The sequence below is a fragment of the Ambystoma mexicanum genome, chromosome 14 (assembly GCF_040938575.1).
Source record: "Ambystoma mexicanum isolate Mex_15411 chromosome 14, UKY_AmexF1_1, whole genome shotgun sequence".
NCBI lineage: Eukaryota > Metazoa > Chordata > Amphibia > Caudata > Ambystomatidae > Ambystoma > Ambystoma mexicanum.
Genome location: NC_090940.1, coordinates 64,193,283 through 64,218,934, shown reverse-complemented (window position 1 = coordinate 64,218,934; position 25,652 = coordinate 64,193,283).

Here is a 25,652-nt window from a genome sequence, read left to right as displayed (position 1 = left end):
GGGGCAAAGGCAGAAGTAAAAAGGAATGTCTTGACATGCTTCCGGAACCGAAGATGGTTCTCCTCAAGTTTTAGAGTGGTAGGGAGGCTGTTCCAGAGGGAGGCCCCAGCCGACGACCGAGACCTACCACCAGCTCATTTCTTTGAAAAACAGCAGACCCTGAGGGAATTAGAGGTAGAGGCAGGGGTGGACTGGCCCATAGGGACCTCTGGAGATTTCCCGGTGGGCCTCTGCACCCTGGGCCTCTTTTCTGTGGTATTTCTAAATTTTCCCATAGGAAAAGCATTGGGCTTGCTGAAAAGGTGTCATACAGGGCCACTTTGAACTTTATTTCCAGGGCCTCTTTTGGTCCCCAGTAATTATTTCCAGGGCCTCTTTTAGTTCCCAGTCCAGCCCTGGGTAGAGGAGCAAACAGCTCGAGAGGGGAGGTATTTACGGAGGGATAGCTGAAGGTATTTTGGACCCAGGCCACAGAAAGCCTTGTGGACAATGCAGACGGTTTTGAATGTAATCCTTGTGTGTCCACTGGGAGCCAATGGAGAGATTTCAGGGCCAGAGAAATACAATCCCAGGGGTTAAGGCCATTGACATGTTTTGCAGTCCTGTCTGGATGAGTTGTAAAGGACAGCAAGGAGAGGCAGGTAGATTTAGAAAGAGGCTGTTACAATAGTCAAACCTAGAGAGAACCAGGGCTGGGGAGACAGTGAGCTTCTGTAGGAAGGAGAGGAAAGGCAGAGTACCTCTGAGGAGGTGCAGTAGCATATTTAAATTTTTAGAGACATAAGAGATGTGGGCAGAGAAGGAAAGCGTAGAATCAAAGATGATCCAGAGGTTCTTAGCCTCGCAGGTGGGGGTAAGGGGAGGGTCAAGGGAGACCGGCCAGAGACTGATGGGAAAGGAGGGTGAAGGTGTGCTGATGAGGAGAATCTCTGTCTTGCTGGCATTTATGCCGAGGTCATTGGTGGCACGCCAACCCTGGATGACAGATAGGCAATCAGAGATGGGAGAAGGAGAGGAGGTGGCAGAGGGCAGCTTGAATATGGGTTGAGTGTCATCAGCATAGCACTGGAAATTAGAGCAGAAAATGACAATGCAATGGGCAAGAGTTGCAAGGTATTGGTTGAAAAGCTAGGGCGAGAGGTTAGACCCCTGGGGAACACCAGAGATAGAAAAGGAGATAGATGAAAGGAAAGACCCAAGTTGGACCTGGGGAGGGTCGATCAGAGAGGGAAGAAAGAGGTCAGCCAGGCCAGAGCCTGATCGATGATACCCAGGTTGTCATGGATATGGTTGAACAGGATGGTATGGTTGACCGTGTCAAAGGCAGAAGAGAGATCAAGTAGGATGCAGACAGAGAGAATGTTAGAGTCAAGGTTGGAGAGCAAATCTTTGTGGATGTTCAGGAGAGCATTGTCTGTGCTTCTGGCAGCTCTAGAGCCAGAATGATGGTGTAGAGACAGCCCACAGAATCAGAATGAAGGTTACATTGAGAGATGGCCAGCTTTTCCAGGAGTTTGCCCAGAAAGGGAGTAATGGAGATTGGGCGATTGATCGCCAGACAAGAAGGACAAGAAGGATCAGCTGTGGGTTTTCCCAATACAGGGACTCCAGGACAAGGTGAGCCTATCTGCTACTCTCCCACTTCAGCGAGCTTGGATAGCAACTACAGGAAACCAGTTACATGGTCCTGGTTCCAGTGCAGCCACAGTGAGGCCATGATCCAATAGCAGCCACACACATTGATCCTTGAAGATGGTTATGGGACAGAGCTTTCCTCTGCCTTATGTGAGTTATGTCTTCACCTTCTTGGCAGAGGACTTAGGGGTAAATTGTATCCCCAACACAACAGAGATCCAGATGAATTCCTCTTGTTCTTTATAGAGTCCAGGAATGAATCAAAGAATGGGGTGGGCGTGCTGGTGATGAATTGGATTCTGCCTCGCAGGAGTACAATGATGAGAAGATGTAAAATGGCCCACTCAGCCCTCCCACTTCTACAAACCATAAATAAAACAACTCAATCATAAAGGTAAAATGGGGACAATCAAGAGATCTATCTCCAGTGCCTTTTGTGGTAACCTAGACCAAGAGAAGGATAGATTCTCAAGAGGGGAGTGAAGGTATACCAGTAGTGACCCAAAAAAGACAGTGGGCCTCATTACAAGTCTGGCTGTAGCCATGCCTGAAAAACAGGCAGGCTGCCGCCGGACCGGTAATTCCATTCCGCCTCCATGATTGCCGGAATCACCGGGGCATTACAACCCCAGTGACCCGGTAATTCTGGAGGCAGAATTCAGTAAATCGGCATTCCCATGAAGTCCCATAGGACTCGGTGGGGATGGGGACCATGGAAACACTGGTTCCGTCTATGACAGAGCCAGTGTTTCCATCTCTGCCTGCAGGCGGGTGGTGTTACTTGTGCCAGGTCAGACCTGGCGGGAATGACACCTCCCACCTGCAGGACTTGGAATCAGCCGGTTCGGAAACAACAGTGGTGGCGGATTTACTGTTGTTTCCGGACCGGCTGACTTGTAATGAGGACAAGTATCACAGTCCAAAATAAAGGGAATGTCCAATCAAGGTTCTATAAAAATATAAACACTTTAATAAAACACACAATCTGCAACAAAAGAGGAACATGGAGACCCTGGCAGCAAACCAGTGTCGAGAGAGGCAACCGAGAGTGCTCTCTGTGGTAGAACAGTGGCTCTTCAAAGATGCAGTTTGAGGCGGTCACAATAATGCTTTGTCGTTTGCCAGGCCGATTAAGGCTTTAGACACTAGGTGGTGTTGGTGAGTAACGCTCAAGCAGTGGGGGGCTAAGAGGGCTATAGCCTCTGATCTTTTGGTTGTAGCCCCGGATATAATCTCAGGAGCTACAACCAAAAGGCTAGCTAGCCCCCAGTCCCGACAGTTCCCACATCAGCGTAGCCCTGGGTCTTTTCCAGACCTAGCAACACCCCTGGCAATAATCATGAAAGTGGTGATCAAGCGGTACGTCACTGTGCAATCCATGAGGTGGCAGTTCACGGACTGGCAGAGCCATGATTGTAACCCCCGGTTACAACCAGTAAGTGACCAGCCGGTCAGTCAGTTCAGGTTACGGCATTGAGCAGGTTGCCTAGGGCCTAGTAGGAGACATGCTTCACCAGGACACAATACAGTGTCAAGCTATTTTAGATGCAAGCAAGAGCTTGGCTGGGTGGAGGGACACAGACACCAGCACCTTCCCTATTGTGCAAGATGCCGAGAACACAGAGTGACTGGGTCATTGCGAGAGAACAGGGAGCTTAGGCTGATCTGGCCCTCCGGTTGATGTGAGGCCTTTGCAAAGGACTTGATGACAGGATGCTTCAATTCAGGGTCTGCTCTTCCGGTTTAGAAGGTCAGTTGCAGAGTAGTTGGTCCTGAGCCAAAGCACGGGTCATTCTCAATGTGTCTGACCTTCCTTCTGTCTTGGACTGCTCCTTCTTCACCTCTGGCTGAGGGCTTTGAACAGTACAAATGTCCTGAAGGAAGTTCAGTGAGAATCTTCAGAACATCTCTTTGGCCTTAAAGGATCCTCGAGGTACTGAATGAATCTGTTGAAGGGGTGCGAAGTCCCCTTCTTTTAAAGGCACAAATCCCCAGGTGATTGGTCTAAAGCTAGTCTGCTTTACATGACTAATCTCTGCTCCTGGCCAGAGTTGACTTGTCCTGTTGATGTCACACCCAAAGTGCTTTGCTCCAAAGGAAGTGGAGGTGACAGGAAAGGGAAAGAGACACAGCGAGAAACAAGATGCTGGAAGGGTTCTTCCATTGACCAGAGCCCACCTGCCTATCCTACTCACAGCCCTTACCACCCTCTGACAAAAAAGTATTTGGACATACAGCACACTGGTGTGAGGCTACGACTCCTGAATGGGTGTGCTACTTTGATATCTGGGCCCCAGACAGCTGCTTGCTGTGCTTCTGTCTCTGCAGGATGGTCTTACTGACCCTCACAAAGGGGATCAGAGAGAGGATGGGTCCTGAGGGTTTCTATCCTGCCGTTTGGCAGTATTGGCCAGTCTAACCCAAATACACATTCCTTCCGCAGCAGAGCTCACTCACAGGTGCTGACACATGAGTTATATCAATTTGAATGTGGCAGACATGATCATAAGTATTGCCATGTACTGTGCTTAAACTCAGGCATAGTTTATTTTTAGAGATTACCCTGCCACCAGCATGGGTTACAGATTGTCATCACAGTTTTGTAACAAAAGAGCACATCTTAAATGCCACCCATGTGCTGCACTGACTTGACTGGCGCTGCAGCGGTCGAGTGGGCATCTTCTGGCCTTTAAACCTGCTCTGCACCATGAGCAGAGTAGGCACTTTGGATTAGGCGACTGATGCAGCAGGGCACAATCCACTGTGCCTTTGGCATGCGATTGCGACAAAGGGGAATCTGGTTAGCAGATTAACATTTCAGAGACGAAATCACCTGCATCATCTTTGAAACTAAACAAATAAATAAATAAAGTATAAATTATGAAATAAATAAAATGTATAAACATTTTAAAAAGCCAGGGCTTTGCATCCTCACCAGATTGCAACTCCTCACACGCCGCCCAGCCAAAAAGGTTGAGACTCCTGGTAAAAGTGCCTATTGAGGCCATCTGCATAGGAATGCTGTGTCCCCGGTTTGTGTTGGATATCCATGTTCAATCCCTGTAGGGATATGGCCCAATGCAGTCACTTAGGGTTCTCTCCTTGCATGGCCATAAGCCACCTCAGAAGTCTTTGGACCATGAAGTGAGACCCAAAAATGTAGGACTTCATCTTGCATACCACCCAGACTACCGGAAATGCCTCCTTCTCGATGGTGGCCCAATTGCGCTCTTGCTTGGTCAAGTACCCAATTAGGTACGCACAAGGTTGTTCTACCCCTTCGGTCTTCAGTTGTGCTAACCGTGCACAGATGCCAAATTCACAAGCATTTGTCTGGATGAAAAACCCTTGGTGAAAAGATCTGGGATCTTTAGAATGGGGGGCCTGGCACATGCCATCCTTCAAGGTCTGGAAGGGTGATTGACCGGCAGGAGGCCAAGTGACCATTTTTGGCCGTTTCTTTAATGTAACATCATTTTAGGGACGGTCAAGGCTCCCATACCCCTTAATATAGTGTTGGTAATACGCTGTGGTGCTCAGGTAGGCCCTAAAATTACATCTGTGTAGTGGGGATGTCCTAATCCTTGACTGGCTGGACTTTGGTCTGGGGAGGCGGTTTCTTACTGCCACAAACTTCGTGTTCTATATAGGTTACCATACATTGTGCTATGCAATGTAATGTAATGTAATATAGCATTTGTATAACTCCTATTCCCGTTGTTATGGCCTCAAAGTATTGTAGGTGAATGCCCTTGAAGGACCAAAGTCTGCAGTATGAGAAAAAGTCAGATGAGTTTAGAATGCATGTGTGCATTTTTGTGAATATGAAAGAAGGTAGGGGGTGCTAAGTCCCTGCTAGTGACCCATGTAGAGCTGGCTTGTGGATGGGTGCTGCGGAGGTTGTCAGGAGAGTATGCGAGTCAAGGAGACTGATTATGTGTACAGCTAGACAGAATTTGTGTTGTGGAATTTAGCTGCATTCTAGTGGCGGGGTGTTGTGTGATGTGCCTTCAAGTTGCGGATGATTGCATATATGTGCAGGTAGGTGGCCGGGCCTTCGGTTTGATATGACTGTCTTCCTTTCAGATGGAGTGTGATGCGTACCTATGCGTCACGGCTGAATTTCTTGTTTGGTTGACGTGGCGCTGGTCCTGTCCTGCGGATATGCTGGAGTCCTTTCTCTGTGTCACCCAGTACTTTCTTGTTGACAGACTCATAATTCCCCAGCCAATCTGTCGCAGGTGAGGAGGACGGGGGGTGAAATTAAGCTGAGGTGCAGATTGGGTCCATCAGGAGGCAGGGGGAAAAATCCAGCTGTTGAGTGCCTTTCAGAAGGTGAGGTATGCAGAGTATGCTAAAAGGAATGGTGTTCCATATTGTAGGTGCTTGGATGAAAAAAGGATTCCCCTATTCTGGTCGATCTGAAGGGATGACAAGGAGAAGAGTGGTGCCTGATCTGAGGTTTCTGTTGTGTGTGTAGGGTTTGAGCGTGTGTTGTATTCTGAACTCGTCTTGTGTAGAGCACGGTGAGTGATGCACATAGCTTTGAAGGACCTGTCAAGGAGACAGTGAAGGACACGGAGGGCAGGTGTGATATGCTCTCTAGGGCGTAGGCCTAAGGGGAGACTGGCTGCAGTTTTTTTGACCCTTTGGAAAGTTCAGATTTGAGATACAGGGGCTCCGACATATAGGGAGTTGGCATAGTCTAGGCGAGAGAGTATGATGGCCATGATTTCGATGACTCTGAAAGTAGGAGAGGAAGGGGAAAATGCATCAGAGAATACACAGGTGTAGATAGCATGATTTAAACACAGAGTTGATGTGATGTGACAGTGTTAGTTCTGCGTCCATGGTACATCCAACAATCTTTACTGTGGTTGATGTAGTGGAAGGAGGGCCTAGGGAGGATGGTCAAGGGAAGAGGGCAGTCTTCCCGCAGATCATGATTTCAGTTTTTCCGGGGTTGAGGAGGAGGTGGTTAGCTGTCATCCAGTGGTCGATTTCTGTGAGGCATGAGGTTCGATTTGGGGGGGAGGTCAGAGGTGGTATTAGGGATCTTGAAGATGATCTGTGTATCATCTGCATAGTTGTAGCAGGTTCCACCATGTGAACAGATAAGGGCTGTGAGGGGTCTCAGGTGGAGGTTAAAGAGCAGGGGTGATAGGGAGATACCGTGTGGTACTTCGTTGGAAATAGGGCATGGGGTCAAGGAGAAAGGAGGCATGTGAGTGATTTGCAATATGTTGGTGAGGACAGAGTATATCCACATCATTGTTGTATCCCCAATGCCGAGCGAGTGGAGTCTGTCCGTGAGGGTGCAGTGGCCAATGGTGTCAAAGGCCGCTAAGAGGTTCAGGAGGATAAGTGTTGCACAACCTTCAGAGTCTGAGGTTCTTTTGAGATCATCCCAGATAGAGAGTAGGAATAACTCAGTTGCTCGTAGGGGTCTGAAGCCAGACTTTGCAGGGTATAGGAGAAGGTTTGATTCAGTGAAAAGGCATAGCTGGGAGCAGATTGTTCAGTCAATTCGTTTGGCTAGGAAACATTTGTTTAAGATAGGTCTGTAGTTGATTGATGGGAGGGGATAAAGCAAGGGTGTTTTGAGCAGGGTTTTAATGTGGGATTTCCAGAAGGCTTCTGGGAATGTGCCTGAGGTGAGGGATGAGTTCATGATAGATCTTCTGATTCGTCCTCCACAGGTTAAGGAAAGGATATCTTTTAGGAGAGCAGGAGGGCAAGGATTGCCTGGGGATCCTGAGGGCCAGCTGGTAGAAAGTGGCTTGAGGCGGTGAGATGGGAGAGAAGGAAGAGAAGAGTGGTCAAGTGGTGGGAGGGACTCTGAGGCCAGATGAGGGTGCTATGGAGCTGGGCAGGAGAGTTGCTAGTTTAGAGCCGATGGTGCAGTTTCTTTCCATGGTTATCTTGTAGAAGTGGTCCGACAGAGCATCACAGAGTGCTTGGGAGTAGGGTATGGGGAGAAAGTGAGAGGAGGGGCCCTGAATTCTGAGATTATCTTGTGGGGTTCCCTGCTGATGTTACAGGGTTTGGAGATTCTGTTCCAGTAGTAGGATTTTCTGGCCCTCCAGATTTCTGCCTTGTAGGCTTTGATATATTGGGCATATGCGGATATACTCTGGTGTGATGGTTCAGCCCTCCACCTGTGTTCCACGGTTTGGTTTTGTGTTTTGAGGGATTTAAGAGAAGGGGTGGACCATCAGGGGGAGGGGCCTTGCCTCACGGAGGAGTATTTGAAGGGGGGTGAGAGATCTGAAAGATTTGGAGAGCCATTGGTCAAAATGGCTGTGGAGGGCTGTCCTCCCTGGAGAGGGAATGAGGGCATGAAGGCAAGCAGGGAGTCAGCCAAGTCTGGAGGTACTTTCACCTTGTTGCACAGAGGCAAGCGGGTGGATGTTCCAGGGTTGGTAAAGCAGGCATGAGGGTTAGCTCTCGAGAGCGTGAAGAGGATAGTGGAGTGGCCCATCCAGATTAGAGATCTTGGTGTGATAGATGGTCTTCCCAGGTGTTGCTGAAGATGGCAACATCATCTAGGTGGGCAATGCTGAAATCTTCCAGCCCCCTTAGGACATTGTATACCATCCACTGGATGGTAGCAGGGGCATTCTTTAGTCTGAATGGCATAACAGGAAACTGAAGCCCTTGGCAAGGGCAAAGGTGTTAAGTGCCTTGCATCTCTGTCTGGCTCCTGGGCACTGCCGTAATGGACTTCATTCAGGCCATGCCCCCCTCCCGCCTTCTTAAACCCTTGACTGAGTGCACAGGCTGAAGCCTCCGGAAAAGGCGTGAGTGTGAAGCATCTGCAGGGTGTTGGGTACTGGCAGGATTCAAGGGCTTGCCGGGGGAAGTTTGCTGTGATCAATCCTGCCTTGCACCTGGGTCCTGCAGTCGTAGCTGCAGCCGTGGTTCGGCTAGTGAACGGCACTTCACGGTGGAGTTGGTGGAGACAGCAGATCAGTGGGAGTCAGACCCGAAGCACTAGAGGCATCTGGGTGGAAGTGAGGCCGGGTGGTGGAGAGCTACACCAGTGCAGGTGGTGCCACTTCTTTGGCCCCGCTTGGTTACTGCCGATGGTATTTTTGAAGTGATGTTACCATTCTATCAATCAATTTAAAATGCCGAAACGGTAGGTCCTGACAAAACGTTCTCCCTCTTCCTCCGGCATAGCCAGGAAATTGATTCATAGTCCCATGAGACCTGCACAGGAGACAAACACCCTGATTAATGAAATTCAACACTTTCTGGTTATGATAAACGACTCTGCTATTTCAGAGCCTGGGAGTGATAAACACGCTAAGGGCGAACTGTGTAGCAGCAACAGAGCCAATATTTGCAGCTCCATCGTGGACTCATGCTGTGCCGCTGGTGCTCCTGAATATTCAGTATCGCCCCCTTTGCCTAGGAACCTGCCCTCAACCCTAGGTGAAGCCAACCCCTGTGCTGCCATAGGGGGTGATAAAGACCGTGGTCCTCATTACAATTGTGCCGGTCCTGAAACAACGGGTGCGGGCGGGTGCCGTCCTACCAGCCAGGGTTTTAACGGGAGCACCGTCACATTGTTAACGGTGCCGTTGCTCCCGTGTCCCCATTCCCATGGACTCCATGGGAATGGGGACTAACACAATTACCAGTGCCTGACTTCTGGGCCACTGAACTTGGAATAGCCCAGTGGCACCGGGAAGTCAGGCGCTGGCGGTGGCAATTTTTTACGGGGGATACCGCCGGACCCGTAATTAGGCCCAGTAACATGACCATCACACTCCCCAATGTTCCGACTTTAAGCAATACCTTTGACATTGTTCAATCGATCACACAGACAGGAGAGAAGAGCAAAAATATACTAGTCACTGTCCATACTCCCAGTCTGGGTGGAGGCAAACCCCAGCGTCCCGTGGGTAGCACTGGCCTGCCCCATTTGAACGATACACCATGGGGTGGAGAGCAGGGTGGTGTGTTTCCGATTACTAGAGACTCTGGGGGAGATTGCACAGACAAAGTGGTCATTGCTATGCTGGGCATGCTGTCAGAGCATGTAATTCCGACTTCTAACGAATGTGTCCCACTCATGGAAGATGCATGTGGGTGATGATTGCAGTTTCTCTGCTGATGCCAACCCAACCCTATTACTGTATGCCCAGACCAAGGCAAGGAAGGGCAACCTAGACCTGTAAAGTCTGGCCCCAGGTCATGTACTATTCCCCATTGCCCATCTACCACCCTCAGTCCAGCTGTCATACATACACCCGTTTTAGTTGCTAAGGGGGCGAATGTGGCCAGTGGGTGTAAATACAACATTGTCCGGTCTGAGCTGGCGGAACTAAAAAGTTACTTGTGTCTTTTCATGAAGCTCATGGAAGGAGGACCATTACGGCAGAGCTACCAACTAGAGTGGAGGGTGTTACAGAGGTTTCTAAAAGTTCTGGAGTAGCAGACCCCCAATCCTCCAATACCAGTACCAATACATGGCAGGCTTTGGGGTACAGACAGTATAATGACTGACAGTGCCAACTCTTGTCTCTTGCCCGATAAACGGCCTCAGGTTCCAGGCCACTTAGCCTTTTGTGGCATCACATAGTTCCCTCGCTCATATTGCTACCGGCTCGGTGGGCAAGTCAGCCAGCTCTACCCCAACTTCGCCTCATACGGTGATCCCCCTTGAGCCCATAGATCGTAGGACAGTCAGTGTAAGAAAATTGGGCAGGTGCCAGGGGTCGCAACAGTGGAGGGTCCTATTTTTACACAAGGTCCCCAAATTGGTCCCAAATCAGTTAGCAACCATGGAAGGCCTCACAAATAAATGTACCCAATAAGGTCCTACCCCAGCCTAATTGCACTATAGCAATTAGAGCTTATCGCCCGCCTAAAGTCGACTATTCCCTTAAAGTTAGACCCCAAAACCCCGTGCTTTCTAAAGCTAACACAGTGCCGCTCGGGAAAATCAGATTGGGCAGTTCCACTTTGGAAATTAGTAATTTTTGACGTTATTTGATCATAAACTTGTAATTTTGCCATGACCTGTGTGCTAAGGAGATGACAGAGATTGGTGGGTCTCTTATGCTCCTGGATCATAGATCTATCCGTGCACTTTTAGATAGCACCCAGCAAGTAATTTAACAAAGTAACCATTAAGGAAGACACTATGTAACTTTACATCCCAAGAGGCCTTGAACAAGGAATCGACGTGGCTGGATATTTTTTGATGAATTCACTTATTTATTTTATGTTTGGTACCAAATTACTCTTCAACATTGCTTGTTTTAAGGTTGTTGTAACTGGTTTAAATAAAATGTGGGTAGAATGTACATTTAACTGTTTTATAGTAGCTTTGTATGGGTCATGATGAACATTTATGGCCTCAGGACAAAATAAAATTACTGATGATAATGATGTTGATGTCTGTCCAGGGTGGAGGATGCAGACCTCTCTTTTGCAAGGTCAGTCAGACTGACCCACCAGTTCCCATCCGTGAGATCAAAAGGTACTCATGAATCAGGCAGCACCTAATCGGTCAATTAGTTTGTCACCCAGAGGGATGGGGTATGCATCTGTTTTCGTTACAGAGATGAGCACCCTATATTCCAGGCAACAATGGTCCTCAGTCTTCCTGCTGATGGACCTTTGAGGAACCAGTTCCACTGGACTAGCCTTTGGGCTGCAGGACAGCTCGATAATCCCCAAGGTCAACCTCATGAAGACCTCCTACTTGATGGTATCTTTGACCTTGGCCGACATCTGGTAAATATTAACTTTCACCGGCTTACTGGCTCTGGTGTCGATGCCATGGAAGCACTGATCAGTTTTCCCAGGAATCAGGGAAAACAGTCCAGCAGTCCACCAACTGGTGGCAGTCTCGCCTTTGCTGTTCGGTGAGGTCTGGGGAGAGTTGAACTTCCTCAAGAGACCCGTCGGTCAGATCTGCATATATAACAAGTCAGCGAAGGGGATCTGCCTCCTCCTCTGTTCCCGCGTCCATGACCAGAGCCATCACCAAGTTACCCCGGCTCCAATGGGGGTTCAACCAGTGACGTAAAAAACCTGATGGGCCGGCTTGTGAGTCTTTGTATCAATGAGAGTTAACCTCACCGATCCTTTCCAGTACCATATAGGTCCCAGTCCACCTGATGTGCAAGGCACTGGGCTTGACAGGTTCCATGATCCAGACCATCTGGTCTGGCGTGTACTCCATCATGGTTGCCTTCTGATCCTGCCAGTGCTTCATGAGCTCCTGGCTGTCCTTCAGGTTCTGGGTGCTCTGTTACCTTTACTTGGCCATCCTGGATTACAGGCTGAGCACATAGTCCACTATGTTGTGAGAAAGAGTTCAGGGATTGCCCTTCCGTCCTTCCCACATCAGACTAGTGGATCCCTAACGTGATGGCCGAAAAAGGAGTTTGAAGGGACTGAGCCCAACACTGCTCTGTGGCACCTCGCAGTGGGAGAACAGGTGGCATGGCAGGAGAATATTCAGTGTTCTCGTGAGTGCCTCTTCCAAGACACCTATCATGCCCTTCAAGGTCTTGTTGAACCGCTCATCAAACCGTTGGTTTGTGGTTGAAAGACTGTGGAAAATGTATAGGTAACTCCACACTCATCCCACATTGCCTGCATATATGCGGAAATTAAGTTAAACCCCCTGTCAGAAAAAAACCTTCTTTAGGGAATCTCACACGAGAATATCCTGATGAGAGCCTTTACGACCGCAGGGGCCTTGATACTTGTCAGGGTGCATGATCAACCACAACCAAGATATTCTGGTTTCCTGGGGAGGTTTGAGGATCCAGAGGACCCACAATGTCCATACCTATTCACTGGAAAGGCTGCCTAACTACAGGTAGTGGAATTAGGGGTGCCTTGGTGCTCTGCCTGCCTTGCCAGATTCTTGGCAAGTGTGGCAGGATCAGACAAATGCTTTTATCTTTGACTCCATCTGGGGCTAGTAGAAATGGGCTTACAGCCTGTCTGTTGTTTTTGTCATCCCAAGGTGACCTGCCAATGGAATATCGTGAGCCAAGTCCAACAGCAACATTTTCTGGCACTGGGAAACCACCATACACAGGCTGACCCCCATCTGAGAAGTGTTGGTCTCAATGTAAAGGGGCCTGTTCTCCCAGTACACCTTGAACATCCCAGGGGTTTCCTCCTGGGCTTGCTTCTCTACCTGCTCACGCAGATCTGCCAAAGTTGGACAGTTGCGCTGCTCCTGAAAAAGGTCAGCCTGGCTAACTGAGCCGCCAGCTAAGGACAAGTCACATAGCTCTGGGAGACATGTGACGTCTGAAGCTACTGTGTCCTTGTGATAAATCAACTTACGGGGCACCAGTGGTCCAGGGATGAATATCGGTTTCTAAACCATCAATTAACCCCACACCTCCAGTACACCAGAAGGGATCTGAATAGATTGCAATACAAGTAAATTATAAGACCTCCTTGACCAATTTTGGTAACGCAGACGGAATGGCAGGCTTATCTCTGCGAGGTCGTGGATTGTTGGTTAGTTGCAACACAGCGAAAATACAATTATTAACCAATGATTAAAGGTACTGTCCAGTCAAGGTTGTATAAAAATGTCTACTTTATTATTACTACAACAGACAGTACTAGCACACTACAATTAAAACCCACACTGTAAAGGAACACAGGGGACAGACAATCTGATGAAGGAAAGGGATGCACTCTGGATACTGACAGGAGGATAGTTGGTAAAGTAATCAGTTTTATAGTACAAGGTTATTTGGTTTCAACACCAAAGGGGCAAAGGGTTGTAACTGTTTCTAGAGGCCTTCGGGGAAGGACCAGAGGGGCAGAACCACAATGTACCTGGTGTTGAAGAAGTTGTTGGTGTTCAGCAGCATCGAGGCAGTTCCAGGGTGCTTTGCAGCCAGTGAGACAGAGTTAGTGGGGGGAGACAGCTGCGTCTATCAGGCGGCAGGTAGTTCGGCAAGCGAGGCTGGACGGACATCTGCAGGCTGTCCGGCGCTGTGACTCAGGCCAAGAATAGTTGTCTATGTGCTGGTTGGCGGATCTGGAATGCTGGTCGAGGGCTCTGGTGACTGCAGCATGACAACAGTGTGCGGTGCTGCCGGATGCAGTTCGAGGACTCAACTGTCTCAAAATTGATGGATGCTGGATGATGCTTATGTGGCACTCCTCCTAGCTTCTTTGCAGGGCTCATGTCCTTTCAAGGTGGACAGCCCAAAGCTCAGGAGAGTGATTGCAGGCAACAGCATTGTCCTTTGTCCAGAGACTCTCCAGTACCTCCCACCAAGGAAGCGTGCTATCAGAACGTAGCAGGGCACGCTGTGTGCTGGCTGGGTACCGGTTCTGGAGCTGCTGGATGGGACCTCCGAGTCTGGTATCTCCCTATGTCCCCTCGGAGATGTTTAGGGGAGGGATCCTGCTTCCCCCTTGGAACTCCTGGTCTTCCTTCGGATCTACGTGATCCGACCATGGCTGATTTTCCTGCGGCCAGAAAGTTTGCATGAGAAAAGAGCTAACCACAAAAGATTTGCAGATTTCCAATGTGAACACACACACACAACCCCTACATACCCATACCCCAACCCACACCCACAACAGACCCACGACACAAAACCCACCCACACCCTCAACACCCCTCCCACCCACACCCCCAACATAAACATACCCTACTTACCTTTTTCCTCACGCTGAGTCCCTGCAGCGGCAGTTCCCTTTCACTTCTGTGATCGTGAACCGGCAAAGCAGTGTCCTTTTTGTTTTTTACAGGGGCTGCAGGGGTTTCCCCCGCATCCCCCCTCACTATACTCTCAAGTCTCCCGAAGCCACTTTTTCTTTCTTTTTCGGGTGTGCTGCGGTGGTGTTCCCCGCAACACCCCGCTCACTATATTCTAAAGTATAGTGAGCGGGGTGTTGCGGGGGGCTCCCCTGCTACCCCCTCAGTCTTTTTTGTTACTACTTACCTACAATGCTACCACCAAAGGTTCAAACTTTTGGTGTTCGAACCTTTGGTGGTACCATTTTTAGGACTTTTTGCGCATTCAATCTTTTGGATACAGTCAAATCGTACAATACCCTTCCTTCACTGGTAGAAGATGTAGGTAGACTGCACCTTCAGCTCGGTCCAAATGAGTCCTTCTTGTCACTCCCTGCAAAGTCTTCAGATGATCTGATCAGTGACGGGCTCAGCCCTCTTTTAAAGCCAAAGGGGCACCAATGATTGGTGCAGGCTAAGCATACCTTAATGAACCAATCCTGGGTCCCCACAAACAATCTTCAGTGATGGTTCAGGTCAGAATCAGAGCGCTTGGCAACAGACAGGGGAAGGATGACAACATATACTTCTAAGTCCCACCCGTCTTCCTGTCTACTGTACATCAAAGTGACTCCCTAATTAACCAGGCCCTATGCAGCGCTTGGTCACAACATGGGCCTCCTTTCAGATAGGGGGTTGCAGACAGACTTTTGTCTCCTACAATTCACATACATCCATGCTTTTAAAGGAGTGGTTCCAGACAAGATATTCACTGCCCTTTCATACCAAGGAGGGGTGTTAGTACCATGTTGACACATTGCATTACAAAGAGGTGTTGGTCGCTGGTCTCCATTGTCACCTCCTGCACCCTGGCCTCACTGAGGCATGCTAATTAACATTCTTCAGTATTTGCCGCCACCAAAAAGGTGTAACAATGGAGATGCAAATCCATGGGGCCTTGAAATCCTAATCGGGCTGCCCATGGCCAGATTCCTTTGATGTACTCATCATCGTCAGGTGTCAGCTACACATGACAGGGGAGGGCGGTGCTGGTAAGATGTGTCCTCCCAGAGTACATGACTATTTTTCTGCTGTGTGGTGAGCGTGGAAAATATGTGCAGGAATGGCCCCACATATTTTCTGGAGGTTGATCCCCATCATTCATTCTTTTAAATAAACAAAAAATCAAAAAACCCGGGTGAGCGCACTCTCCCTGTGCAGATGGTCGAATTCCTCACAGTCCTCCACCTCGACCTCCACCTCAGGTTTGGGCTCTATGCCTCAAGGCAACCCTGAGGTCACTGAGTCAGTGCTGCTGCAGCAGGCACTTCAGTCACCAGTAGGCCCTCTCATTAAGAAGCAGTTGACTCTGTGGACTCTGGATCTGGACTGGATAGCACTGGTGAAGCCACTCGTATGCCGTCATCAGTCTGAAGACTCCCTGGACCCATGGCCGCCAGGGCTACAATTCTAACTGCTTGCTTCTCCCTGGATTGGTTGACCACAGCAATCATTTCGGTATCAGGTGTATCATTCCCTAGCAGACAGTCTGCAAGAATAGCATCTTTCACAGCGATGCAGAGTTGAGAGGTTTCTCCCCTCCAACTAAACTCCTTGATAGCCATTGGGCATCGGGTGAGTCCATCAAATCCCCCGACTAGTCTAGGAGGACCTGGGATGATCGGGTCCTCTTGCACCCACTATCATGAAGTGCTGGGGCTTCTTCCCGTTAATGAATAGGCGGTCCAGGAATATCAATTTGGGTCTCATTGGAAGTGCATTCGGCCTATTTAGGCTACCTCCTGTCAAAGGAGGGAAGAAGATTGACACCTGAAAGAATAAAACACATTTCTGGCATGTCTGTCCCAAATACACAGAAGGAAGTCAGAGCCTTAATAGGCATGGCTTCTTACTGTAGGTTATGGATCCGGAACTTTTCACTAGTGATAAAACTGATGTTGGCTTTGACAAAGAAGGGCATTTCTTCGCCATTGCCATGGAAATCAGAACATCAACAATCATTTGAGCTTCTCAAGACTGCATTATGCTCTGCACCGGTTTTGGGTACACCAAATTACAACAAGGCCTTTGTGTTGTTTGTGCATGAATGTTATGGATGTGCTTTGGCTGTATTAACGCAGAAACATGGAGGGAAGAATAGGCTGTGCGGTTACTACTCTTCCGTCCTTGATCCTGTCGCATGCACTTTGCCAAGATGTTTGCGAGCTGTCGCTGCTGCTGCCGCATCTGTAAAGCAGAGTGAGGGAATGGTCCTAGGCCATGATCTCACCCTGATGGTGCCTCACTCTGTAGATGTTCTATTGAACAAAACTCAAGCGCAACACCTCACTTCCGCACGATTGATGAGATATGAATTGATTTTGTTTGCTCCCCACATACAAATTAGGAGGTGTTGTGTTCTTAATCCGGCTGAACTCCTACCTTTCCCACAAAATACTGTTTGCGGTGATGACGAGTCACATGACTGCCTGTATACTACTGAACAAGAAACAAAGGGCAGAATTGATCTTAAGGACACTCCTTTGGATAATTCGCAAGGGGAGCTATTTTGTGATGGCTCCTGCTTCAAACTTCCGGATGGTACATCCACAGCTGCTTATGCAGTCACTTCATTAAGCACGGTTGTAGAGACCAAGCAAATTTCACATAACTCTGCGCAGGCCGCAGAGATTATAGCATTAACCCGAGCTTGTGAGCTTTCCAAAGGGCTAACAGTGAATATATATACTGACAGTCAGTATGCTTTTGGGGTGGCTCACAACTTTGGGAGACTTTGGTCAGAGAGAGGGTTTCTAACTTCACATGGGACCAAGATTCAGCATGGCCCCCTGATAGTACAATTGCTCGCGGCGCTCGCGCTCCCTAGTCAGTTAGCAATCATGAAATGCGCAGCGCACCGCAAGATCACAGATGATGTAGGGAAAGGGAATGCTTTCGCTGATCAGATAGCCAGACAAACTGCCACAGATCTTCGCACAGAAATGTATGCTCTAAGAAAAACTAGGGATGTCTATGTAATGGACGAGGATATTGGGTCTGTGCGGGATATCCAAGCTGATGCCACAATGGAAGAATCTAAGAAATGGGCTGAAGGCTTGGGGAAATTAGATGATTATGGGTGTTGGGTGGACACAGTTGAAGGGAAATGGTTGCTTCCTAATGCCTACATAGTTATGATGGTTACTATGGCACACGGTCCCACACATGTGTGTGCTCAACAGATTACGAAAAAGTTAGAAAAAGTCTGGGTAAATGATAAGATTTCGAAAATTGCTCAGCATTATGTCCAAAATTGCATGATTTGCCTACAGCACAATGTGGGGGAGGGGACGGTAACTCCAAGGGGTAGCTTTGGGCCTCCTTCTGTCCCGTTTGAAGTGATTCATTTTGATTTTATTGAGATGGAGCGGTGCAATAGTTTAAAATATGTCCTTGTGGTCATTTGTGCCTTTAGTAAATGGGTTGAGGCTTTCCCTGTCAAAGATGCTACAGCCATGCCCACTGCAAAAATTATGATAAAAGAGTACATCCCGCGGTTTGGGTTGCCAAGAATCATTTGGTCGGACAATGGTCCACATTTTGTTGCTGCTGTAATTTTACAGATATGTACGGCACTACATATTGATAAGCGATTTCATTCGGCTAGACATCCTCAAAGTGCCGGGTTGGTAGAGAGACATTACGGTATCCTAAAGAACAAGCTCGCTAAGACGTGTGCCAGTACCAAACTAAAATGGCTGGATGCCTTACTGATTGTGTTACTAGCCCCTCAAACTAAGACTGGGCTCTCTCCATTTGAGGTGGTGATGGGGAGGCCTGCCAATATTTGGGGTCTTCCGAAACCTAAAGCACTGAGAAGTGTTGCGAATGTATTGCTTTCAGACTACTGTAACCAGTTGACTAAAAATCTGTATTTTATATATCATCAGGTACGATCAGCTTTACCTGTACGCTACGAGGGCCGAGGTCACAATATCCGGCCTGGAAGCTGGGTCCTGGTGAGAGCATACGAGCGGTCCTCTTGCCTCGCGCCTCGCTGGCGGGGACCATTCCAGGTCTTGTTTGTCACCCAAACGGCAGTGCGGGTGGCTGGAAAGAAGAATTGGATACACGCGACGCATGTCAAGAAACTACCTCACCCAACGCTGCACGTTACAGAAGAAACAGAACCCCTCGCTAACACTGCAATCGATGATCCTGAAGCAGCAAATAGCACTCTGAGTGAGTCGGAGAATCGCTCTGAGCTTGTGGGGCTTGGGAAACCGCCCATTTTGTCTCCACACTCTTTGGAAAAGTCATTTCCGGAAACCATTGCTCCGAATTGTGCAACTTCCCTTGCCCCCAATACGTTGCTTCCCTCAAGAAGTGACGTCACCTTATTTCCGGATCAAACAGTACCGAGTACCAGCAGATATAATCTTCGGCGGAGAAAATAGACCTACGGCACGGTTCGAACTGTGCATTCAAAAAAGGAAAGGATCATCAAGGGCTTGCTTTTGCCCAAATTTGAGAAAGAGGATTCTGTTGGCTAGTGTTGGGGAAGGACTAAGAAGCTGCGCGACTGGGGGGTCGCCAGCAACGAACATTGGGGTTTCCATCTGAAGACTACGATGCCTGCCACCGCTACTGCTCGTTTTGGACTTGTAAATAAGGAGGTGACCAACTTGGACAATGAACAATGTGCCTGGGCCCCGAAAACAAATTGCTGTGTTTTGATGATAATAATTGGGGTTTTTATAGTAACTGCTTTAGGATTCTGGTACCTCGCAGAGATTTATCCTCTAGAGCCTCTTTTGCCAACTGAAATTGCACCTACTGTTTTTACTCCTTTTGTACATTTGCATACTCTGTCACCTAGGGACTCTCAGCATAGACAGAAGTATCACAACAATACTATGATGTTGATTATGAATTCGACATATGCCATTTTTAACAAAACCAATTGCTGGGTCTGCTCGCATTTACCGCAACATGGGGACAAGGGGCTAGGTTGGTATATTCATCCCTTACCTTTGACGACTGCTTGTTATGCCTCTCTTAGAGCACTGTTCTTTGGCCGATGGAATGATAGCATCTCGGGGAATTTTGATGGAACTAATTTGAATAATTTTGAAAATCGTGTTCTGACTCCCCTGGGATGCTCGCTTTTTGCAAATAGGAGTAAACTCAATGTTGCTTCAATTAGGCATTCTGATAAACTATCTCGTCCTTTCCAATCTTTGGTTTCCTTTAAAATGGCTCTGATAGGCAATAAGGATGCCGTGCCTCCTTCTTACCCTGTTAACCATAGCCCCGATTCAATTTCTTTCTGCATACAGAGGAATGGTACCCAGTCAATGGGAGATTTTAAAGGCTGTGCCAACGTTGTAAATTTGACTGGGGAAAACAGACCTTTGTATGTAGGTGAACCTGTCTATTTCGTTTGCGGTAATGTAGCATTTCCATGGTTGCCTAGGGATTGGCAGGGAACCTGTTATTTAGGGATCCTGTTTCCTGGGGTATTTATAGCAAGCACTTTGGAAGTTTCAAAGGCTCGTCCACGGCGGGACGAGAATGGTGATACCCCCGCACAAGTCCTGGGAGATATAGCAAAATCAGTTGTGCCATTTTGAGGGCAGATAGCAAATTCTGAGGACATCAGGAGACTAGCGAGAGTACTGGAGAGAACCATCAACCGGACCACAGATATACTCTATAACATGACATTAGAGCAGAAAGCGATAAGATTAGTAGCACTCCAAAACCGGATGGCATTAGATGTCATTCTGGCAGAACGTGGTGGAGTATGTAAATTAGTGGGGTCCACTTGCTGTGTTTTCACACCAGACTCCTCCCCAACCATTTTCAAAGCAATTCAGAATCTGCACGTCCTTAGCTCAGAAGTGCATGTTCCAGAGGGGAACTGGAATCTTAGTGCTTGGTTTTGGGATTTCTTGCGATCTTGGGGTTGGAAGGTACTTTCAATTTTGCTGATCATTTTGGGAGTTCTGCTATTCCTTTGTTGTTGTATCCAATGTCTGCCTAGTATATGTTCAATGCTAGGGGGATGTTGTGCTCAGGCGATAGGTACGATAGGACATACATTATATGCCTCGGATAAAACTTCCAAGGAGTATGTGTTAAAAGAGATCTTAGTGAACGACCTGATGGCCATAGATATCTCTGACAGCGATTCAGGGTGTATGGACGATGACGTATGGAGTTACTTGCAAGGACATCAGAAGTAGTGTTAGCACTTGGCATAGGCCAAAAGGAGGGTTTGTCAAACTGGATATTAAATTATGCCTCCTATTGTAACGATTGTATGTATATTGGCCTACGCCAAGTTGCTTAAAACTATATGCGAAATAACTCTCTACAGCAAGGTCTTGACCTTAGAAATTGATGTAGCCACCATCTTGAATCAAACCGCCATTTTAGGTTCTCTTGCTGTGTAAAAGTCACCCTGTACATCAAAATGGTGGACGATGCCATTCCGAACAGAATCTGGTCGTCATGACCTCCGTACAGCTAATGTATAACTTGCCTATAGGCCACTTGTTAGGGTCGTGAACTGAGACCTTGTCCTTCTGTTGACCTGTGTGTAATTGTGTGATTACCTGTATCAACGGAACTGATCCATGCGCATACTGATGTATATATTAAAAGTTGACCTGGCAGAGACCCTAGACCAGTCATACATTCATGGAATGGTTAACCCGTGAAGGGGTTGGACATCAGGTTGGAGAAATGTACATAAGCCTGAATGTCCCAATGTACACTCTCTCACTGAATACATCGAACCCCGTTGAAGTTCGTTGTGTTGTACTGAGGGCCGATAGCTATCCGATCTGTCAATGACTTTGTCACTGCTTGACCTTAAAATAAAGTACTTTGTATGTTCCTTTGTAACCTGTTTTTGGTGTGTTTCCTTTGGGCTCCCGGCCTCATATTATTTTTCTCTTTTCACAGTCCGTCTCGCTTAAAATCCAACGAACTTCATATCAAACACATCATTTATACTGAAAATTCGTCATAAGTGAAGTGTAACACTCAAAAGTTAATAAGCATTTCTATTGGTTTGGAAAAGGTAACTTTAATATAGTTGCTATATCTGTATATTTATTTATTTATTTTGATTTGTAGAGTGCGCTAGCAGCCCAAGGGCATCGAGGCGCTGTAAAATGGCTAAAAGAGGCTTACTTGAGGGTTACAATGAAGCCGCCCATGAAATAACTTGTTAATTTTACAGGGTCACAAGTTTTTAGAATATAGTATGTTACTTAACATAGTACATTAGAACATAGTATGTTGCTTAAACAGAGTACATCAGACAAAGAGGTTTGTTTTGATTGCTTTGCGAAACGCTGAGTGAGAGTCAATGAGCCTGAGGAGTGGAGGGAGGGCATTCCACAAGGTGGGTGCGACTGAAGGGAATCTAGAGCCGCCTGCATGGGTTTTGCGTGTTCTAGGGATGGATAGCAGGTTAGAGTACTGAGATCTGGATGGTTTGTAGGTAGAGGGTTTGGCGATTCTTTGTGCAAGATAAGTAGGAGCAAGGTCGTGGAGACACTTGTGAGTCAGAGTTAGGGCTTTGAAAGTGATCCTTTGCTTAACTGGGAGCCAATGAACGTGTCTCCTGAGTTCTGAAATGTGTTCATTCCGCGAGATACCTGTGGTGGCTCTGAGCGCATTGTTTTGAACAACTTGGAGTTTAGCAACATTCTTGGCAGAGGTGCCTAAGAATAGGGCATTGCACTAGTCGATCCTTGATCCAATGATGGCCCTGGCGATGGTTATGCAGTTTTGTTGGGAAAGGAAAGGTCGGACTGCGTTGATGAGTTTTGAGTGGTAGGCTGATGTGGAGGCTATGGCATTGATCTGCCTGTTCATGGTCATGTCAGGTTCTAAGAAGACCCCTAGAGTTTTGATGGAAGGTGAGATGGAGATGGGAATGTTGTCAATGGTGAATGAGGAATATTCAGTGCCCAGTTTACTCAGGGTGGAGGGCATACCCTCCAGCAGAAGCTCGGTCTTCTCACTGTTGAGGCATAGCCAGTTTTCTGCCATCCAGGATTGGATTGTTGAGTAGACGGAGTTCAAGGTATTCTGGTCGGACAGGTAATCTCCCGAGTGGGGGATCAATACCTGGGTGTCATCTGCATAGTTCGTGTATGAGATGCCCAGGGAGTCCAAGATTTGAAACGAGGGCCTCGTGAAGAGGTTGTAGAGAGTGGGGGTGTGCAGGTCGGCGCAGGCGGAGTCAGAAAAGACTTTCATAGCTCTGTCTTTTAGAAAAGCGTCTTTCCATTTGCAAGCCTTGTCAGAGAAGTTAGCAACAGAGGATAAGTGTTGGCATAGGGTTTTGTGATTGACCAAGTCAAAAGCGGCTGACAGGTCGAGGAGCAGGAGGAGCGCAGGTTTGCCGGCATCTCTGAGGTCATCTATTTGGTTTTTGAGGTCAAGGAGAGCCGTTTCGGTCCCCTGATGAGGCCTGAATCCTGTTTGTCTGAGTCCAAGGATGTGGTTTTCCTCTAGGAATTTCTGAATTTGCAGGTAGGCTGCTTTATCCAGTATTTTCAGTAGAAATGGTACAGTGGTAATGGGCCTATTATTGCCTGGGCAAGCGGGGTCAAGGGAAGGCTTCTTGAGGAGCAGACAAACCCAGGCTTCCTTTACTCCCAATGAGACGGAGCCGATACGAAAAGAGGCATTAATGAAGGCCGTGATGATGGGGGCTAGGGATGCGGCACAGTCCTTGATGACTTGTGCTGGGCAGAAATCACCTTTACAGTTGCAAGGTTTGATGGTTTGGAGGAGTGAGATGACCTCTGATTCACTCATATCTTTGAAGTTAAATGAAGGGGATGAGTTGGCATGGGATTTTTCAGAACTAGTGATCAGTTTGGTGATCTCCTTTTGGTGGGCAATGATTTTGGCCTATAGGGTCTCAAGTTTTTTTAGCATGGCAGATTGAATGGAGTTGCACCAAGATACGTCCTTCACAATTGGTGAGGGTGGGGCAGAAGGGGTCTCTAGTTCTCTGAAAATGGCAAAAATGTTGCAGCTACCAGATTTAGCATTGGTAATCCTGGTATTGTAAGATGTGGCTTTAGCATTGGAGATGGCTGTTTTGTAGAGCTAAGAGATTGTTTTAAAGGTGGTTCTGGTGACTACTGTCGGGTTATTGAACTAGGTAGTGAGGGCAGCGCTTTTTTGTCCACGCATCTGTAAGAGGTCTTGGGTGAACCAGGTGTTACAGTGCTTGTTTTTATTTGCTTTTTTGAGGGAGAGAGGAGCTACCAGGTCAACAGCCTGGGATATAGTCCTTTTGAAGTTGTTGGCGAGAACTTCAGGGTTGTTAGAGAAGGGAGGTAGCAAGGTGGGTACCTTGAGATGAGGAGCTAGGTTGACGTGGGTGAGGAGTTTAGAACTGCGTGAAAGTGCAGCTGGAAGGGGTATGGAGGGTGGTTGAGTGTCCTTAGAGGTGATAATGTTGAAGGAGATGCAGTAGTGATCAGACCAGGGTAGTGGTGTGATCAGCGGGGGGCTCAGAGGGCAGTTGTGGTGTGAAACCCAGTCCAGGGTGCAGCCCTTTGTGTCGGTAGGGATAGAGATGATTAGTGAGAACCCAAGGGTGGCCAGGGCTTTATTGAGGGCTGAGACATCTTTGGGGTCATTCAGTCCCAGGTTGAGGTCCCCTAGGAGCAGGATTTTAGAGGTTTTTTTATTAGGTTATCAGAGAGAGAGTGTGTGAGGGCTTCTTTAAAGTCGCTAGAGGGGCCAGGAGGTCAATAGATGAGGTGAATGGTGATGGTGCAATTGTGGGAACCCTTAAGTTTGAGTAGAAGGTAGTCAGAGTTCTGATCTAGGTCCTTTTGGATTGTCCTGATGGAGAGTGAGTCTTTGGCAAGGACCGCTACCCCCCCACCTCTGTGTGAGGAGCGGTCGCGTCTATAGATAATGCAGCCAGCGGGAATAGCTAGGGCAAGGGCAGGTCCGGATGTGTAGTTCAACCAAGTTTCACTGAGGAATAGGAGGTCGAGGTTGTTGTTGCTGATTAGGTCATGTACATCCAGAGCGTGCGCGGGTAGAGACCTAGAGTTGATGAGGGCACACTTCAGGTGGGCTTGGGGTGGGGTTGAGGAAGCAGTGGAGGGGATATGGCTAGGCAGGGCTGGTGACCGGGCAGTGGTGTTAGTGGGAGCTGTGGGCATATGGGGGTAGGGCTTGGATAGGGTCCCTGTAGTAGTGGTGCTAGTAGTGGAGCATGGCAACATCACATTAGGTAGCATGGTAGCAGTGGAGCATGGCAACATCACATTAGGTAGCATGGTAGCAGTGGAGCATGGAAACATCACATTAGGTAGCATGGTAGCAGTGGAGCATGACAACATCACATTAGGTAGCATGGTAGCAGTGGAGCATGGCAACATCACATTAGGTAGCATGGTAGCAGTGGAGCATGGCAACATCACATTAGGTAGCATGGTAGCAGTGGGGCATAGAAACATCACATTAGGTAGCATGGTATCAGTGGGGCATGGCAACATCACATTAGGTAGCATGGTATCAGTGGAGCATGACAACATCACATTGGGTAGCATAGAGTCAATGGGGCAGGGTAGCAGCACTGAAGGCATCAGAGTTGGTGTCCTGTTATGAATTAAGTCTTGGCTCATGAGGGGCCCGGGCATTACTGACCACATGCTGGGTGCAGTAGCGGCATTGCTCAGTGCAATGATTGTACTGGTGGGCGGGACCATGTCATTGCATATCGTCTGCAGCCGGGGACCAGAACAGACGCATGCCGAGTAGGGCAGAAGGGGGAGCCTTAAGGAAGAAAGCATTTTTATAGTAGTGGTTGCTGTAGATATCAGGTGAGATGGGGGGCTGGCACTCGGCACAATGGGGCATGTGCGCAGGGGCGTTGAAGGTGCACCTGTGAAGTCGTTGGGGATGCGAGGGTGGTGGTGTAGCGGGAGCCTTGTTCTCAGGTGTAGGAGCCTCGAGGAGGGGCCCGGGCAGTAGGCGTGGGTGGTGAGCTTTGGGGTGTGCACACACAGTCGCTGATTTCTTACAGTAGCGCTGAGGGACATGCAGGCATATGGTTGGAGGGGCATGGAGGTGGGCTTACCTTCCGCTCGCAACGTCGAGCAGCGAAGAGCTGCTAAGAGCGAAATAGGCCTTTCCTCACTGCATATGGTAACCGAGTGAGGGGATTGGATAAATACTGTCAGGTGGGCATCTAAGCCCTTCCTTCAAAATGACT